This window comes from Aphelocoma coerulescens, chromosome 1 (genome assembly GCF_041296385.1).
Source record: "Aphelocoma coerulescens isolate FSJ_1873_10779 chromosome 1, UR_Acoe_1.0, whole genome shotgun sequence".
In the NCBI taxonomy this organism is placed as follows: Eukaryota; Metazoa; Chordata; class Aves; order Passeriformes; family Corvidae; genus Aphelocoma; species Aphelocoma coerulescens.
In genome coordinates this window covers 104,057,586-104,071,057 of record NC_091013.1, presented here as the reverse complement: position 1 = coordinate 104,071,057, position 13,472 = coordinate 104,057,586, and the positions used below count along the sequence as shown (strand labels likewise).

At 39.2% G+C, this 13,472-nt stretch overlaps 2 long non-coding RNA genes across 2 annotated transcripts in view; both read left to right on the top strand.

The window, feature by feature from the left end:
* Nucleotides 1-4,583, top strand: part of LOC138113818 (uncharacterized) — a 183,367-nt gene extending 178,784 nt beyond the window's left edge. The window contains exon 4 of the long non-coding RNA XR_011152344.1: nt 4,396-4,583. This is a non-coding gene — a long non-coding RNA (uncharacterized lncRNA). The remainder of the gene's footprint in view (nt 1-4,395) is intronic.
* The window catches only part of LOC138113811 (uncharacterized), a 65,188-nt gene continuing 56,299 nt past the window's right edge, over nt 4,584-13,472 (top strand). The window contains exon 1 of the long non-coding RNA XR_011152340.1: nt 4,584-6,481. This is a non-coding gene — a long non-coding RNA (uncharacterized lncRNA). The remainder of the gene's footprint in view (nt 6,482-13,472) is intronic.

Sequence of the window (13,472 nt, the reverse complement as noted above, 5' to 3'; positions counted from 1 at the left end):
CAAATCCTGTAATTCAAAAAGTTCACCTTGAAGTTTGCATATAATTTTGCCATTCATAGTACATGTAACTCTTATTGTTAATACTGGCATTCTTTTTCATACCAAGAACAAGACAATCAGGTTTCAGTAGCAACCTTTTCAACACATTAATTTCTTCTGGTAATTTTTTTTGTCCCCGTGTCACTTTCCCTCCCTCTAACTTCAGTTACTGTGATATAATCTTATTTTATTTTCTTTCTCCTGTAACTTCTGTTATTGCCAACACGCATCGATTTTCCAGTTAAACACACCGCTTTCTGAGCTTTTTGAATTTCAATCCAATTGGACCAATCTTCTTTCTTTTACAGCACTTATAACAGTATAAATTTACTGGTGGGGGGTTTTTTGGTGGGGGTTTTTGTTGTTGTTGTTGTTGTTTGGTTTGGTTTGGTTGTTGGTTGGGCTTTTTTATGGACAGCAGGTAAAGGCAGGGGACTCTGACCCTCTACATTGCTCTCATGAGACCCCTGCTGGAGAACTGCATCCAGCTCTGGGGTCCCCAGCACAGGAAGGGCATTGATCTGTTGGAGCAAGTCCAGAGGAGGGCAGGAAGATCATTGGAGGGAAGGAACACTCCTCCTATGAGAAGAGTTTGAGAGAGTTAGGGTTGGTCAGCCTGGAGAAGAGAAGGATCCAGGGACACCTAATAGCACCTTCCAGTAGCTAAAGGGAGCCTACAAGAAAGGTGGATAGAGTTTTGACAAGGGCAGGTAGTGAAAGGACAAGGGGAAATGGCTTCAAACTGAAAGAGGGCGGGTTTAGATTAGATATTAGGAAGCAATTCTTTCCTGTGAGGCGTGGTAAGGCACTGGAATACGTTGCCCACAGAAGTTGTGGATGCCTCATCCCTGGAAATGTTCAAGGCCAGGCTGGATGCAACTTTGAGTAATCTGATCTCGTGGAAGGTGTCCCTGGCCATGGCCAGGGGGTTGTAACAAGATGGTCTTTAAGTTGCCTTCCAGCCCAAATCATTCCATGATTCACTATTGCTATCTACCCACTGTCTCCTCATCTCCTGTGCTAGGATCCTAAATGTTTCAGATCAGTTACTCTGAAGCTGAAGGTTTATGAAATCTTTGGGATATTCTGTGTAGGCACTTGCCATTAAAAAGAAGAATGGAAAGAAAATACACAGATAATGCAGCAAAAGGTTATAATTAAGCATTAAAATATTTTTGTGCCTCTTTTATTGTTCTACTGGATGAGGAATACATATATTATTTGAGAAAATAAACCAGGAAATTTGGAAAAGGGTTTCCTTGTGAATTTAAATTGAATGTGTGTAATATTTCTAGGGACCCCAAGGGAATAACCTTTACATTTCTTATTCTTTATTTCTTATTACACTCTTCTTATGCATTTTAACTGTGTGTATGAAGAAGTATAAAATACAAAATCATAGAATCATAGAATATGCTGAGTTGGAAGGGACTCACAAGGATCATTGAATCCAGCTCCTGGCCCTGCACAGGACACCCCAAGAGTCACACTCTGTGCCTGAGAGCATTGTCCAAATGCTTCTTGAACTCTTTCAGGCTTGGTGCTGAGACCACTTCCCTGGGGAGCTTGCTCCAGTGCCTATCCAGCCTCTGGGTGGGTGAAAAACCTATTCCTGATATCCAGTCTAAACCTCCCCTGGCTCAGCTTCATGCCAATCCCTTGAGTCTGGTCACTGGTCACAAGGCTGAAGAGATCAGTGTCTTCTCCTCCTCTTCCCCTCACGAGGATGTTGAAGATCACAATGAGAGCTCCCCTCTGTCTCCTCTAGGCACACAAATACCTAGCAAATAATGAGCAAACAAATAAATCAAATTCTTAGGCAATGAAATATTTATTTAATTGGCATTTAAAGACAATTTGTGAGGCTAAGATATCTTAGTCTGATTTGGAAATGAGTGTGCATCCAAGTAAGGTGTAATGTCAGGCACAAAATAATGTTTCACAAGTGTTAAAAGACTGGAAAGTAAATAATTGGGGTCTAGCTTCTGTGGAAACATAAATTAAATTTCTGCAATTTTAGTTTCCTTCCTTCTTCTCCCCCCTGCCCCTGTCTGTTAGGCTGTCTTGCATGTAAATGGTAAAATTTTCACATGACACCTGCAATAACCATCTTAAATTTTGAAAAATGTGTATATCTCCCTGCAAATATAGTGTGAGACATAAGCATATAAAAAGAATTTGAAGCAAAATGAATTCACCTGACTAACTTCTGTCTGAAAAGCATTTAATCTCTATTTGCTCCTCCCCAGAAGACAGCTGGGTACAGGGAGGGAAGATAAACACCGCTGTCTTTACTTCTCAGCAAAATATCTCAACCATGACCAAGAGGGATTGCCTAGAAGCATGAAAGAAATGGCACAAAATATCTATTCAATCTTTGTCTCTTCTACCACCACCACTTAGTGCAAATTTATAGTATGAAGCATTTAATGAAGATGACTTTTCAGGTGAGAACTGGGCTGAGTCTGATTTGCCTTTCTCAGCCCACTGGACAGGCATCTGTCAGAAGGTAACAATACTTGGTTGTTTTTGCAGTGTTGGACTACATAATCTAATGCTTTGTGACTCTACGTCCACTGTAATGAAATTAAGAACCTTAACATGTAAAAGCCATATTGTATTACAAATTAGTCTCCTACTTTATCAATGTGTTTTTCTCAACCAGCATCAACTTCGGTGCTAAGAAAAATCTCCTCAGCCCCCACTAGCTGCAGCAGTTCCTCAGCTTTGGATGCTTTTGAGCACAGACTTCTTTCTCTCTTCTTTCTGGGCTTTGTATTCTGGTTGTGGTTACAACACACACAGGAGACAGTTACACCCAAGCTGGGTCCATGGAAAGGCCTCATGTATCAGGTGAAACACTTCCAAAAGACTAACAGAGTCACTAATACCTTTCTGCCTGGCCATGGAGAAGACTACATTTGGGATACAGTATAAAGTCCTGATCCTCTGCAATTGTGGAAGCTGAACTGTAAAACAAAAGAGGTGGAGAGGTGATTTGGAAGGAGTGTCTCTCTTTAAAAGAAAGTCCCCTCTTTCTATCACTTGATGTAGGAGGAAAGAGAATGAAAGGAGTGAAAAGAATAAAACCAAAGGCCTAAGGGAAAGGATTATATACAAGATATAGTAGATTTTTCAGTGACTCTGAGTACAGTTGGACTGGAGAGAAGAACATGATGTAAGCCTCAGGTATGCCTTTCTGTGATAATGGAGGATTTAAAATAAAAACAAAATCTATGTAAAATGAAATAGGATATATTTATGAGCAAGATTGTATGTCAACCTTGTTTATAATAGTGGGAGACCAGATTTACTACAACTGAAAATCTCATATTAGTCCTCTGCTTTTAAGCTACCATTAATTTAGCCATCAAAAGTATAATTCATATTTGGACAAATCCTCAAAGGTGTATTTAACTACTACTGTCAAAATCACTGGGAATGTAAAAAGCTAGTTTGCTAGTCTGTCCAGAAATTCATATAGTAGAAAAGTGTGTTTAATTAGAGGATATTACACCACTGTAGATGGGATAGCATTGAGCAGCTCACTTGTTAGGGTGCTGTATCTGACACAGTTCAGGTATGAATGCCTTGACGGCCCCTGGAAGAAAGCTTGCAGGAATGCAGATTTGTGTTCTTGTCAGCAGAAGATGAAGAAGAATAATGTACATGTGTTTGATATAATGGGAACGGCAAAACTGTCTAAAATATTCTCAGCAAGGCTGCACTCCAGGGGCTTATTAAAAAGGAGGTAAAATAAACAAATCTGTTTTTACAATAGCTGCACATTGCTAGAGCTAAAGTTGTTGAAAGGAAGCTAGTGGAAAAAAATGATAAAGCATCAAAAAAGTGAGGTAGTTGTGTTGTGATGATGGCATGATTGTGTTAAGGGAGTGATAAATAGTGGTGTTTTAGGTAGGTGATCCAATGAAGGATAGCAATACAGAAATTAAGAAAGAGAGAGAGGGACTTGTGCTTTAACTGAAGACAATCACAAATGCTGATTTGCTCTTTAATTAAATATACTGTCTTCTCATTTATTCTTTTTAAATAAGAAGAAGTAACTCAGCTGTCACATCAGATGATGAAATTAAGTTTTTTATTCCCTGACTAAATCTTCCATCTGGCAGCAATGTAAGTACATCATGATAATAAATATATTCTTTCTAAAAGGTCTCTGACATCTCTCTACAGGAACTCTCTGTCAGATAAAGTTCAAATTTTGATAATTTAGCTTAGTAAATCTTTTGGGTAGGATTTAAAAGCATAAGTTGTCATTCTTTCTTGCGTAAATACTACCTAACAATCTCTGCAGTTATTTTTAGACTTTGAGCAGTTCAAAATATATCTTGACAGGACCACCAAGTTGCAACCAGGACCATGAAGCCCAGCTGAAGACTGCTCACTACTGGAGCACTGCTGAGGGCAGCAATCCTTCTCCACTCTTTGGCACTGGAGAGGCTGCACCTGGAGCACTGTGCCCAGTTTGGGGCTCGTCAGTAGAAGAGAGAGGCTAAGGTACTGAATGGAGCCCAGCAGTGGGACACAGGCTGGTCAGGGCAGGAGCACAGAGTGTGCAAAGAAAGGCTGTGAGAGGTGGAATTGTTGTGAGAGTGCACAGAGAGAGCACAGAGTGTGCAAAGAAAGAGCTGTGAGAGCCTGGGAAAGGGGAGGCTGACGGGAAGGAGTCCTGGTTGCCGCCTGATGGAAGTGTGTAGGGGAGACAGAGACAGATTGTTTTCCACAGTGACAGGATAAGATAATGGATGCAAGCTGCAATGCAAGAAATTCTCATTTGTAATTGGAGAAAATAAATGTTCATAAAGAATTAGGACAGGTTCAAGTACCACCACTGTAGATACTTGAAGCTTGACTGGGTAAGGTCCAGAGCAAACTGATTTCATCCTGAAGTTGGATCTAAGACCTTCAAAGTAGGTCCTGCTCTGAGCAGATAGAGAAGACAATAAACTCAAAAGTCCCTTCTGTTATAAGCTGTTCTACCTTCCCAGGAAAATTCAGATATCATTCAAATAAGGAGACATTTTCTCATACTTCAAATGGGTAAGCAGTTAAGTAGGCTGCCTAAGGTAACAAAGCTATTTAGTGGCATCAGATTTCAGTAAATATTTGATTTAAACCTTCTTGTTTCTCATTTGAAATATGCATTCATATTTTTTTCTTAGAATCTGTGTTTATCCTAACTTACTGGGCCAACTCCTTTTTTCACAGACTACTGGTCCACAAGGTATTAGCAATACTGAATATACAATTGCTTATGTACTCTTCAGATTCTTTTTTTAATTTACCCTTGCACATTTTCATTTATTGTAATGTCAGGAAGGCATGACAGTTTCATTGCATGTGTGAATGAAACAAAATACGAAGGATAAACTTCCTTTAAGCAGACAAAAGAAAGACATGTGAGTATGCATTCATTGATTCCAGATGACATCTAATTTTTAAAAATTATTATTGTTCAAATACATGTGAGGAAAAAAGTAAGCTGACCATATATACATACATAAATATGTATATATAGATACACACACTGGACTGATTTGTTAAAAAAGCCACCAGCATATAGGTAATTGATAATGCTGGCTTTCGGGAGCTCCTGGGAGAATTTGCATTCACTGCTCCTCAACCAGGCTGTGTGCTGACACAGAATTTCTGATGTATCAGTCAGCTCCTGAGAAGCAGGTGCTGCAGCCTGCCTTGTAGGTGCTATTTAGTGCCTTCTGCTGCCTTACAAATGTGTGAGGATCGCCTACACCAATTCAGCAAAACAGTGGGTTAGAGCCTTCATGTTTATATTTAAAGTCTTTCTAAAGCCTCTAGTAACAGTAATTGACAGGCATGTTACCTGAATATAAACTAATTATCGTGTTCATGTGAATCTTGAAGATTTTGCTTTGCTTCATACCTCATGTAGCAGTGCTAAATATTTCCAAATTTAAAGATGTGGAAAGTGTATTTGCAAGTCCTTCACTCCCTCAAGTCTGTTAAACTGCAGGCCAGGGTCTCTCCATAAAAAGTCAGTCAGTTTCTGTATCATCCCACTTCTATTCTTAATTGAAAAATTGTGGCTCAAAGCAGAGATGAAAGAGTCAAATTGTAGTCTATTTACTAAAAAGAAGCTCATGCTAGTTATGACATTAAATTTTTCTTTAAAATGCAAGAAAAAGCTTCCGCTAAGTGCTTGCACATAGCACAGCTGTAAGCTCTTGTTTATCTGCTGTGCTGCAGTTTGTGTGCCTGTGTTTCTTGTCTTGTTGTGGTTATTGAAGAATGTTTTTTTCTTTATTTTTCGGAGCTCTACAGTGCTGGCATTTATCAAGAGAAGACACACAGCACAGCCTTGCATAAATAATGGCACTGGGCCAAGTACAGCTGAGGTGGTTGCCAGCACAACTCCATTGAAGTCAAAGGAATTGCACCACGGGTGAGTTTGGCCCTTGGCTCGGGTCATGGAGGACTTTAACATGACAATTTTCAGTAATGCTTCAGCTATTTGAGGTAGTCAAGTCTGGGTTTGCTTTTTGGTTGAGTACTGTATTTTGTTTCAAACAAAGGAGCTGAACTTCTGTTCAATGGGGTGAATGGGGTTTTTGTTAGTGGACTGCTTCTGGAGTTTCTGTTCTCACTTAATCCGCTGTGAGTGCTAAATAACTCAGTTTCATAAGATGTCATGACAATAGTACTGAGGTCTAGTGAATTCCTGGGAAGATGCACTGTGCTGAATATTTTGTGGGGTTTGCTCTAGTCTTGTACTTAATATACTGTATTTTAAGAGACAAGATGTTGCCAGCACTCTTTTACACCAGTTAAAAACCTGCAAACAGCACTGATTTTTAATGGTGCCTGGTTTGGCTTGTCTTGTTGGCTGTCCTATGATTCCACTTGTAGTAATCATCTTCAAAAATAAAGAATGAATTAATAAATAACTTCCATTGTGCAAGGATGGAATAAATTGTGCTAAGCATGCATTAGTAGGGCAGGTCAGTAAGTTTATAACAGTATTATAAACACACTAAAAAGCCAGAGACTTACCAGAGGAAGCCAAAAAAAAATTGGATGTTAAATTTGGGGGTGTATGAAAGTATGGCAAATCAATCCAGACATCAGGTTTGTATTGCTAAGCAGTGCTGAGTCAGTATCTCAGCGTTAGCAGAGGTGCCTGTCACTTGAAATTCATTAGAATTCAGGCCTGGGTTTAATCAATCATTGCTAGATCATGATAGCATCACATCTTTTTTAATAGTAAGTGTTTTTCTTAGAGTCAAATGTCAGGGTCATGTAGTGAAGTGGAAATTGTGGCATATGTTTTAATCAAGTGGCCACAGAGATAGTTCTTTGGACTTGAAGAAGTTAAGTGCCCACAAAAAGAAGTGAGCAAATGTGAAGGATCCCAATGGCATTTCAGGGGTTCTTCTTTTTACATAACAGATTTTATGCCAATATTTTCAAGCTTTTTGGGGGAGTAGAGAAGACAAAACTAAGTTATCATGATAGTAAAAACAAATTGTAGAAAACATTGCATGAAGAGATTTTAAATGCAATCAAATGAACAGTTCAAGCTCATGCAGCTTTGTGTCATATTTTACACGTCATAAAATAATTTTGCCTCCTCAATTGGTGGAAAAAAACCTATACCTTTGACAATAAAGTGCCATTTAAAATAATAAATCTGTTTACAAGTTTATTACGTTACATGCAAAATTTGTATTTCATTTATTGTAAATTTTAAATATAATAGTCTTGCTTGTCAGTAGAAAAATGTTATATATTATCCTGAAGAAGAATGTCTACCACTTAAGTGCAGATGTAGCTAGTGCTTTTAGTCTAGCTAATAATTTGGAATCAATAGATAACTCTAGAAGAAATGCCTCTAATCATAACATTGGAGAAATTGAGGTAAAATTTTGAAGAAAAAAATTACCTCTTTTACAGGAACAACAACAACAAAAAAATCAGAACAATATTTTTTTTAAAGTATGCTGTTAAATAAGAAAGACTGGTTTTATTTATTGTTTTATTAGTATAATGTTCTCAAACTTTTGCTATGAATATTCTCAATAGAGATTTTTTGGGAGAAAAATCCCCACAACAGCAAAAAACAAACCTGCATCTCCTTTTATGTAAGGAGGAGTAAAAAAGTTATTACATCAATATATTATTCAATGAATGGATAAGAAAAACATTAAGGATTAGTCCTGGGGAAATCACGTCCCCATACCTGTTCATTTCCCTGAATCAAGCTGCCTTCACACTGTGTACTTCCATGCTAAGAGACGCTCTGAGCAGCAGTCCCAGTGCTCCTCTGCCATACAGGCTCTGCATTGTACAGGCTCTGAGGGTCTCACAGCAACATCTGGCTTTATTCAGCTTTCCTGTGAGCCATAGCCTGGAACTACTGTTTGCTCTCACCTGCAGTTTGTTCCATTGGCTGCTGTTAGCCAAACAAATCAGATTGGTGGATAGAAGTGAACAGGAGCTGTGACTGTCTCTTCCTTAGAGGCAAGTTTCACTGCAAGCAGTTGGGGTGTAAAGCCTTCCTTCTACTCGGCTTCCAGATCTTCAGCAGTTACGTGCTAGGGGTAGCAAGGACACCTTTTAACTTCCACAGCCATGCCCTTGACTCTGTCAGGTGTTAAAACAAATGCTAGATAGATAACTAAGCAGAAATGTACCGTGTCCTGTAGTGACAATTTTTAATGAGGTTTGCCAAGTTATTAAATTTCTGACTAATATAAATGTTCCACTGGAAAATCAACCCTGCCATTATTAATGGACAAATTACAGGAAAAAAATAAACGATGTGAACAGTATATAATGTGTCTGTGACAAACTGTAGTAGGTAAGACCTCCAAACAGGAGAAACTAGGTGGTCCTTTCTTTGACTGAAGCCACTGTTGCCAATCTACTAAGCTAAACACACATTTCACAGCTTGTTGCCTCTTGAATACATTCAACTGAGTTCACTTTGTGTGCCAAGTACTTGTTCAGAATACACTGAACATAACATCTAATTTTTCTGCCAAAACGGCCTCTGTCAAGCTTCCCTCCTGCATTTAGCCAGCTACAAGAGCTGTTCCTTGCTAGTGAATTCCAGTACCATCAGTGTTTTCCCTGAATCATTATAGTAAGTGCCCTTCTTTCATTGCTTTATAATGTGAATGTTCAGCTCCCCAGTTTTCCAGAGAAGACAACAAGGCTATTCCTGCCTTGGCAAACAGAAAGCTTGGAAAGGATGCACAGGCTAATACTTTGCTTGCCTTCTGTTGCCTCTCTTCTTTAATATACTCAGGTTTGTGTCAAACAATTCATTAAAGCATGTCCTTAAAATCGTTCCAGGGAAGTGGGGAGATTCCTTCTGCTTGTGTGCTGCCTTAAAGCAGCTTCCTTTTCAGGCAAGTCTGCACCTGCTCGTCTGTCATCTCCCTGGACAGTCTGGAATTATACTTGCAAATAGAATTGTCAGCTTTTGCAGGGATTTGAACACAGTGACATGCATGCTAATTCTCCTGTTGCTTCTCAGCCTCAGGATAAATAACATCGATTTCCCTTGAATTGTTCAGAGGAACACTCAGTATAGGGCATAAAGTTGGGTTTGGTCACTCAGGGTTAGAACAAAGAACACTTTTATTAATAACTTTCCAGAGTGTGATTATGGCATGCAACAGGAGACACTTTGGGGGGTTCTAGTATAAATGAGAAAGTGATGCAGCTTGGATAAGCCCTGTAAAAAAAAGCCTTAGACTAGATCAGGACAACAATTATATTAACTCTTTCATTGCAAATATGAGGCAAGTGTATATTCTGGCAGCAAGGAGCAATCTGAAATCATGCGCTCATCCTTGCCAAAGCTGTATTTCTAGGGTCCTTTCATATTTAGCTGCAAAACCATACCAGCAATGCACTAACCTTCAAGTCACAAGTAGATCCCATTAGTAAATTTTTTTTTTTTTAATATTGAGTCTTGGATTACTTTCCAAATATATGCAGTTCCCTGATTTACATAGGCAGCAGAGGTTTGGCTCCACAAAACAGCCTTGCCACCTTAGAGATGACATCAGCTCCCCTGGATCCAGTGCTATTGTGTGAGGGTGGGTGGCTGCATGCTACTGTATTGGGTCTGGTGATCCCAAGAGGGCTGTGATGGCACCCTTGCACAGGACCACTGAGCTCCAGGGGCTCTTCTGAAGAAACAAACTCATTCCCAGCTCCACCAGACACTCACATTTCTTCCCTTGAGCTGGCACTAATGCTGGGCTGGCACTTGGGAAGATAGTTCAAGGAGTTAAAGCAGCAAAAAATTAATCCTACCAAAAAGAAATAAAATAGTCTTCTGTTTGAATCAGTGTTTGAGTCTGCAAGAAGAATAAATCATCACATCTCAATTTAACATTGCAGTTAAATCTGCTCAGCAGTATTGTAAAAAAGCATTGTTTGTAATTTGTGATGAAATTTTGGGCGTTGTAGCTAGCAGGTTCAAACTTATTGGGTTCCAAGTCTATAATCGTCATAAAGAAAATATTAAAAAACACACAATGGGCCCTGCTTTGGCTGCTGGTAGTTACCTCATCTGAGTTTTTGAGTCTGGATGAGGCAAGCAAGACAGAATTTTTTTATCAGCAATGTATAGATGTCTGGCCATGATAAAACTGGTTGTCATTCTTCTGCATCTTTCTTCTGCTTTCTGAGGATGTTAAATATCTCCAATTATTTATCTTAACCTTTTCTTCCCCGTCAGGGAGGCACACTTGAGTTATGACTTTTAGAGCATCTTTTCAGTAATAAGTTTGGGTTAGAACAGCTCTGAAAACTCTGATGCTTCTGAGCAAGATCCCCACATCTTGACACCTTTGTACTTCTGTTGTGGCTTAGACACAGTTTAATGGTGAAGCTGTAATAAGCCAGATAAAAGTTTTGGAGGAATGGTACATTCCTAATTAGTTTCTAATGTATGAAAGCACTGCTATAGAAGAGCCTAAGGCTCCAGGTTTGTCTGGTTTTCCTCAGCTGCATCAGTTGTATTAATAGGATGCTACCTTGTCAATGGGACTCTTCACAGGTTTTGCAAACAGTGGCTTCATAACCTTGTTAAGGGCTGATGAACTAATAAACAGAGACCTTGCTTATGGTGAATCAGGCAAATTTACTGATGAGCAGATTTAGAGAACAGTTCTGCTTCAAGGAACTTCTTTTGTCTTCATGTCTCAAATAAAGAAAAACCTTATTACAAATAAGTCAACATCTCATTTCACTGTAACTAGTCTAGCCTATTCTGTGAAAATATTATCAGAGGCATTAAATTAAATGGAAGAAGGACAGGATATTGCATGATCTGGCATCCAGGTTTGCATATCCAGAAGGTGGGAGTCATCTCCTTGCTGGGTTAACTCTCTTGAAGGTTGTAGCCCTCTCTGAGCATCAGAGCTATTTGTTACACTGAAATAGAAGAGAGGTTAATCAGATTTTTTTTTTAAATGCATTTCAAAAGGATTTTTTATCTCACTCAGAAAAAGTTCAATAAATTTATTAGAGAACACCAGGAATGAAAACAGTGCAAGAACCTCTGCCATTTGCCTACCACAATGAATTCAGTTACAAAGATCTGAAGGCCTTTCCCGCTCTGGGAATACTGTTGGAGTGGCTCAGTCTACAACACAAGGATGCTGTTGCTGGCTCAGCTCCACTGTCTGCCCCAACCGTCATGTACAGAGATTTTGTCTGGGCTGTTCTACACATGCATTTTGAAACACTGATATGAGTCTCAGCCACAGACAAGTAGGCCTGGTGTCACACAAGTGGTATACACAGCATACTGGTTTCCTCATCTGTAACTCCTTTATTCCCCTCTGGATTTTACTCCGTCAGCTGCAAGAAGCTTGTGCTTTTGCTTTTGGAAGAGGGTTTTTGTCTACCTCAATTTTGTGTTATTTGGGGTATTCATATGTTAATGGGTGCATTTAACATACACATATTTATATCTATAGACACATGTACACGGAAGACACATACAAAAGTTGCTAGCATGTATAAAAGCTTAAACTCTTCTTTTTTTTCATTTTTTTTCCTTTTTAATATAAACAGTTATTTATGTTGGAAATCATATCACTGTAGTGTTCATTTCCAGAGCACCTGACGTGAGTTTTTGGTTGCCCCATATTATTTTCCTTGTTATATTGCATTTCCACCTCTCACATTAACTGGTTCCAAGAGACTCTGATTGCCACCATCTTCTGCAGTGCAGCTCTGTTTGACAGCAGGTACTATGTGTGTGTTCATAAGCATTGCCAGCTCTGCCTTCCAATTCAGGGCTCATCACTGGCTGTTTAAAATGCATGTACATTGACACCGATATGCTCACGTTACCACGTCTTGTCTCTCTTACTTGGTTTGTTTCTTCAGGTGTTTCCTTCTGCCCCATGTCACCCTTTCCTTTCAAGACTACAAAGGTGCCTGTGTCAAAGAAGAGGGAGCACATAATGAGTCCTGCTCTGTCATGGAGAAGCAAAGAAGGCCACTGTTCTTGCATGTCTTGTACACTTTTTCTTTGGCAAGTTATCAGATTTTCTTGATGTCTTTACTTGTTCCTTGCAATGGAGATGTCTACTGGCTGCTTAATGAGGTTTTAAATGACAGTCTCTGCATCCAAAACAATGGGTCTAAGTATTTAAAGTATTTGAATCAATATTCAGCAGATAAGAAATAACTAGGGGTGGAGAAAGGTGTTCTCTTTCTCACACACATACACAGTTAATCTCGTCTTGTCTGGGACCTAGAAATACGTTTATGCTTAGATCTTCATGTTTCTCACTCCACAGCATTTATTTTACCAATGTTAAGAAGAGGTAACAGAGTCTGACTTGCTAAACTTGACTGCATAACTCAGCCAGTGGTGACCTTTGAAGACAGGAAATACTATGGTGAATTTTGCTTTGAAAGGTAGCCACAGGTAATGGAATCACGGAGATTTTGCTGTTTGCTAGAGCAAGAGTAAGCTTGTGACAAAATTAAGCCTTTTATTTCTTCATCTTCCCTCCTTTTCTTTTGCTTCTTTCACTCACCCCCCATCCCAATGAATTTGTACATGACAAGAAACAGTGATCTGAACTGCAAATTTCACATCATTTATTGAATATTGGCCAATATTGGTGTTATGATTTGCATCTTGCTCGAGTCAAAGTTCTGCTGGCTGAAAACAGCTTTCCCTTAACCATATTAGCTCTGTCATCTCCCAGCAGCAACAACAAATGGCAGCAAAAAAGAAACTTCAGAGTGCTTTTTCATCCGCTGATTCCCATTTCCAGGTAGTCAGGTATTGTGAACGCGACTGAAAGCAGAATACTTTTTCATGGTTTTTAGTCTTTCAGCCCCTGACTAATAACCTTCTTCATTGTCAAAGGGGAGGGAACTGATGAGCCTGT